Source organism: Mandrillus leucophaeus, unplaced genomic scaffold, assembly GCF_000951045.1.
Source record: "Mandrillus leucophaeus isolate KB7577 unplaced genomic scaffold, Mleu.le_1.0 Scaffold582, whole genome shotgun sequence".
Classification (NCBI taxonomy): Eukaryota; Metazoa; Chordata; class Mammalia; order Primates; family Cercopithecidae; genus Mandrillus; species Mandrillus leucophaeus.
The window spans coordinates 16,998-24,017 of record NW_012106275.1 but is presented as its reverse complement, the minus strand read 5'-3'; positions in this window follow the sequence as shown (position 1 = coordinate 24,017).

Below are 7,020 nucleotides of genomic sequence, written 5' to 3'. Positions count from 1 at the left end.
TTTTCCAGATGGAGTCTTACTCTGTCCCCCAGGCTAGAGTGCAGTGACTCGATCTCGGCTCACTGCAACCTCTGTCGCCAGGATTCAAGTGATTCTTCTGCCTCAGCCTCCCGAGTAGCTGGGATTACAGGCTCCTGCCACCGTGCCCAGCTAATTTTTGTACTTTCAATAGAGACAGGGTTTCACCATGTTGGCCAGGCTGGTCTTAAACTCCTGGCCTCAAGTGATCCGCCTGCCTCAGCCTCCCAAAGTGCTGGGATTATAGGCGTGAGATATACGACAGATGATCAATAAATCTACTGCATGAAGATAAACTTTTGTGGGGATAAGAATGTGAATTCAAGGAGAAAAGGAAATGATGTAAAGTTTCAGAACCCATAAAGAAGAGTTTCTGGAGTTTCTTTGTAAAAAATTTTTTAAAAATTTTTTCTGAGACAGGGTCTCGCTCTGTTGCCCAGGCTGGTGTGCCGTGGCACAATCTTGGCTCACTGTAGCCTTGACTTCCAGGGCTTAAGAGATCCTCCTACCTCAGATTCCCAAGTAGCTGGGACCACTGGTGTGCCACCACACCTGGCTAATTCTGTTCATTTTTTCGTAGAGACAAGGTCATCTCACTATGTTGCCCAGAATGGTTTTGAACTCTTGGACTCAAGCGATCCTCTCGCCTCGGCCTCCCAAGTGCTGGGATTATAGGAGTGAGCAACCAGGTCTGGCCGAGTTTCTGTAATTTCAAAGTAGACAATGATGAGTATCAAATTGCTTTGATATTAGATTCCATTGAATGCATTTATAAGAGTTATAAAGCAAGTTTATTTTAAAATGTGAATATTTACAACCTACTGTAAGGTATATCCTTTGCAACTATTTAAATGTGTCAGGAAATATTTTAGATGTCGATTAAAACATGAAGAAGTAACTGATTTATAAAATTCTCTTGGGGGTAAACCAGCAGAAATTAAGACATGAAATGTTTAAAGTTTGCCTCCATCCAATCTCCCAGCCCTACTTCTCAGTCTAAACCTTGGCGTTCACATTTCTTTACTGATGTAGAGCAATGAGGAAGTACTTGCCTTATACTGACATCAACACAAGCCTACGTGATTAACTGCACACTCACGACAGTCTCACGCTGTTGCCCAGGCTGGAGTGCAGTGGTGCAATCCCGGCTCACCGCAACCTCTGCCTCCCGGGTTCAACTGAGTCTCCTGCCTCAGCCTCCTGAGTAACTAGGATTATAGGTGTGTGCCACCATGCCCCATTACTTTTTGTAGTTTTAGTAGAGATAGAGTTTCATCATGTTGGCCAGGCTGGTCTCAAACTCCTGGCCTCAAGTGATTCGCCCACCTCAGCCCCCAAATTGCTGGGATTACAAGTGTGAGCTGCCACGCCCAGTCTGCACACTCACTTTGGAAAAGGATTTGTGTAGCTTGTAATAAGACATTACTATACTTATATTCTGGGCAGATAAAATAATGGTAGACAGCAGACTTCCTTTAGAGAAAGGAGGAAATAATGTATCAGAAACCAAGAATGAATCACTTACTGTTAAGTCTGCCCCAATTAAAAATAAATAAATAAAAGTGACCTTTTCAAAGCTGGGTGTGGTGGTACACACCTATAGTCCCAGCTACTCCAGATGCTGAGGCCGAAGGATCGCTTGAGCCTAGAAGTTTGAGGCCAGTCTGGACAACAGAGTGAAACCCTGTCTCTTAAAAAAAAAAAAAAAAAATTACTATCTTAACCATTTTACATGTACAATTCAGTAGTGTTACCTATTTACAGAACTTTTTCATCTTGCAAAACTGAAACTTTATAGCCATTGAACAATTCTCCATTTTCCCCTTCCTTGAGCCCCTGGCAATCACCGGTCTAATTTCTGTCTCTATAAATTTGATTGCTTTAGACACCTCATATAAGTAGAATCACATGGCATTTATATTTTTGTTGCTGGCCTATTTCACATAGCATGATGTCCTCAAGCTTCACCTACGTTGTAGCACATGACAGAATTTCTTTCTTTTTAAAGGCTAAATAATATTCCGCAGGATGTGAATACCACATTTTATCTGCTAATCTATGAAAGCAAATATTTTGCAAATACTTTTCCCAATTCCAAAGGTTGTCTTTTCCATTGATTATTTCCTTTTATATGCAGAAGTTTTTAAGTTTGATGTAGTCCCATCTGTCTACTTTTGCTTTTGTTGTTTGTGCTTTTGGTCTAATAGCCAGTAAATCATTGCCAAGTCCAATATCATGAAGATTTCCCCTATGTTTTTGAGGGGAAAAAATTCACACCGTTTTTCCTCTGCTCTCATGCCACAACAATCAACACAGAAGACTTCTGTGACCAAATGTGTAGTGATTTATCCCCACTAACAAGAAGGCAATCAGTTCCGCAGCAGACACTCCTATTTAATTCTGACACTGTCTACCTGGAGATAGCATCAGATCCTGATACAAGAACTAAACAAAATTTACTGAGGCATTTAGTGAGGATAAGAGAGTCCTCAGTAAGGTTTCCCTTTAAATAAAAAGAAGCCCCAAATCATTTATTTTCTAACAAAAAGAGCCTGAAAAATCAAGCTGCAAACACAGATATGCAAACTGGAAGCTTGCATAGGCAAATGCCAGCAGCTGTGCCAATAGAAAAGGGATACCTGGAAGTCAGGTATATGCAACATGTAAGTTCCCTTTTCCCTTTTCTTTGTTGCCACGTGTGCAGTAAAAAAGCAGGCAACATGGCCTTGGATAGGTAGAGATGCCATTTGCCATAACAGATAAGGGTGGGATGGCCAGCCTCTTCCTGTGCTGTGTAAATGGGACACCTGGTCCAACCAATACTCTGTGCCCTACGTAAATCAAACACCACTTCCTCAAGCTCATCTATAAAAGCAACCGCATCTCACCATAAACCTGGAAACCTGCTCGGCACCCCTTCCTCTGCACGGGGAAGCTCTCTCTTCTTTCTTTTGCCTGCTAAACTTCTGCTCTTAAATCCATTCCTTGTGTGTCCCCATCCTCGATTTCCTTGGCATGGGGCAACGAACCTCAGGTATTACCCCAGACAAACCATGCCACTTCCATCCCACAGGTCGAGAGCTCATTCCCACAAGACTGCCCCCTTCCAATGCCAATTGCAAGCCCCAGGTTTTACCTGTGCTGACTGAACGACTATAAACTGAGGGTCCCACGGCCCCCTCCTTGTGTTCAACTGATTTGCTAGATTGCCTAACAGAACTAGAGGAAACACTAACTTCCATTTACTGGTTTATTACGAAAACTATTACAAAGGATACAGATGAAGAGATATGTGAGGACTGCAGAGATTCTATGCCCTCTCCAGCAGCCTCTGCATGTTCAGCTATCAGGAAGCTCTCCAAACCTAAGTCTTTGGGTTATTATGGGAGTTTCACTGTGTGGGCATGATTGATTACACCGTTAGCCATTGGTGATCAACTTAACCTTCAGCCCCCCTCCCATCTCTCGAGGTTGAAGGATGGGCTGAAAGTCCCAACCCTCTAATCATGCCTTGGTCTTTCCAGTGACCAGACCCCACCCTGAAGCTATGCAGGGGCTGCCAACAACCAATAAACTCATTAGTGTACAAAAAAATCACTTTGGAGATTTTAAAGATTTTAGGAGTTGTATGTTAGGAAACAGGTTGAAGATCAAATATATATTTTTACAGTCTCTCAATTTTCTTCTGAGAGTTTTATAGTTTTAGTTCCTATATTTAAGCCTTTAATACATTTTCAGTTTAATTTTTAAATATATTGTAATATAAGAATCCAATTCATTTTTTGCATGTGGATACCCAGTTTTTCCAATACCATTTGTTCAAGAGGCTGTTCTCTACCCATTGTGTGGTCTTGGCATCCTTGTCAAAGATCATTTGACCATATAGGTGAAGGTTTACTTTTGGGCTAATTTGTACCATTGAACTGTATGACTATTATTATGTCAGTAAGACCTTTTTGATTACTATAGCTTTATAATATGTTTTAAAATCAGGAAATGTGAGGCCTCCATCTTTGTTCTTTTTCAAGATTGTTTTGGTTATTTAGGGCCCCTTCAAATTCCACATGGATTTTAGAATAGTTTTCTATTCCTGCAAAAAATGTCACTAGGAATTTAATAGGATTGCATTAAATCTGTAGGTTCCTTTGGGTAGTATGGACATTTTACCAATATTTAGTCTTCCAATGCATGAACATGGGATATATTTCCATTTATTTGGGTCTTCTTTATTCCTCTTTAATTTCTTCCATCAATGTCTTACACTTTTCTGCATACAAGTTCTTCATCTCCTTGGTTAAGCTTATTTCCATTTTATTCTTTTTGATGCTATTATAAATGGGATTGCTTTAAACATTTCCTTTTGAAATTGTTCATTGTTAGTAGATAGAAATGCAACTGATTTTTGTGTGTTGATACTAACTTTGCTGAACTTGTTAGTTTGTCTTCAATTTAGCACTCTGGAAATACAAACTTTTTTTCATAAAGAATTTTATTTTATTAATCTTTGCTAGAACATCATTGGGTAATATGATAGATGACATCCTTAACCACGATTCTGCAGAAAATATAGAAACTTTTTTGGTTGTCATTTATTTTACTTATTCTTTTGTTAACAGATATGAATTAAGCACCCACATGTTCCAGGAACCATGCTTGGATCTGGGTATATATTAGTGGATAAAGCATACTTGATCTCTGTCTCTTTGAGTCTAGATTCTAGTGGGGGAAACAGAAAATAAACTAGTAACCAAACAAAGAAAAACAATGACAAATTTTGGTAAGGACTGTGAAGAAAATGGTCTAGGAGTGGGATCAGGGATTAACAGAAAGATCTCTTTGGGAAGGTGACATGAAAGCTAGGATTTCAAAAAGGAGACTGCCAGCTGAGAATGAACGAGGAGGGGCAGTGGGGCCACCACTGAGGGAGATGCCCCTGTCTGTCAAGGCCTTGAGGTGGGAAAGAGTTTCAATAAACAAAAAAGAGGCCAATATAGCTCAAGTGTAGTAGGTAAGGAGGCAAAAGGCAAGAGGTGAAGGTGGGAGAGGCAGGTAGAGGTCAGGCCAGGCCACGTGGACAGCCTGTGGAATCATATTGAATTGCAGTTTTGTCACAGGTAGTTAGACACGCATGAGCCGGGCAGGAGAGGGCTCTCCCTGAGCCCCACCAGGAATGTCAGACGATCATCAGGTGATGTGTGTGCAGTTATCACATTGCCTCTCTAAAAATGATAATTTGGCAACGGCAAATTTGGTCCCAGAAAGAAACAATCTCCTGATGGTCCACAGCTGTCACACTGACGGGTTACTTGAATGCAGGCGCCAGGGAGAGGCAACTCCCCAAACAGATAAAAACCTTGACATTGGTAATCGACTTCTAGCAAAATCTCAAGGAATTGGATGAGTGAGGCCGGGCATGTGCAGTAAGAGACAAAATGGCGGAGTATGACCTTCTGGGGGCACTCCACTGGAAAACGAAGAAAGTCTCAGATGGGCATGCGCACAACTTCCTAATCACACTGCACATACTCACCTCCCAAGCCTAAGGAGGGCGCTGTGAATGCGGGCAGCCCACCCTAAGGGAAGAATGAGGGGAAAGGGGTGGAAGATGCCGGAGGTGGGCCACCCTATAAAGCCCTAGGTTTAGTCCAAGGTTAAACACTGAGCTTGTCCTTCAAGTCGCCAGCTTGAGTCTCTTCCAAGTGTACTTTCCTTTCTTTCCTGTTCTAAAGCCTTTTTAAATAAATTTCCACTCCTGCTCTGAAACTTGCCTCAGTCTCTTTTTCTACCTTAAGCCCCTCAAATTATTTCTTCTGAAGAGGCAAGAATTGAGGTTGCTGCAGGCTCATACAGATTTGCTGCCAGTAACTCTTCTACCCCTTCTACCTACCTAGAAGGTATCTAGGAATACCTTCCACGCCTAACAGTTTAGCAAAAGAACAGTCATCGGGCATATCGAGGCCAGTGTGCTGTGCTACTTTCTACATTCAGAGAAGCGGCAAGTTAAGTGAGCTCTCTCCAACTCCGCCATACTTTCTCAACCATAGACAAGATGGAGAGCAGTTCTTCTCAGCTGAGCCCTTTGGGGAGTGTCTGAACTATAGATGTGTGACTGGGAGGAAGAAGTGCCAGATGGTGAAATTAAGGACCTGACACCTGTTCTTCCTTTATTAGAAAGCCATTCCATGTTTCTCCTATCATGTATGCAGTCAAAAAGATTGTAAATATTGCAAAAAGTCAATATAACTTGGAACAGATTTTCAGTGAGATGCAAGTAATTTTCAGTAATACAAAAGTTGCGCTTAAGATGAACCCTCTGAGTAAAATGTATGAAGATACTGTTTCATGGTTTGTAGAGAAATTTGGGAGACAATTTCAGAGTATACCTAACAAACTAATTTGCCTATCATTTTGGGAAAAGTTGTATTTGCTCCCTTGCATTTTCTAAAAGCGATTAACTATCATTTTATATGGCCCTGAGCTAACTAGTTGAATTAAGACGAAAGGAAAGCATTCTAGTCCGTCCTTCCCATGTGAGTTAATTGAACTAAACATTTTACACAATGCCCTGTAGAAAAAGGAAAATGTATAGGCCATTTATAATAGACTATTTCTTGGGTACAGTGGACAAAGGAAGCAGTGGCCGGGCGCCCGGTGGCTCATGCCTGTAATCCCAGCACTTTGGGAGGCCGAGGAGGGTGGATTACCTGAGGTTAGGAGACCAGCCTGGCCAAACTGGTGAAACCCCCTCTCTACTAAAAATACAAAAAGTAATTGGGCATGGTGGCAGGCGCCTGTAATTCCAGCTACTCAGCAGGCCGAGGCAGGAGAATTGCTTGAACCTGGGAGGTGAAAGTTGGAGTGAGCCAGTGAGCCGACATCCCCCCACGGCACTCCAGCCTGGGTGACAAGAGCGAAACTGCCTTAAAAAAAAAAAAAAAGGAAGTAGTGATACAAAACACTGTCTCCACACTCCGCCCTAGTTATAACCTCCAGCTGGTACCC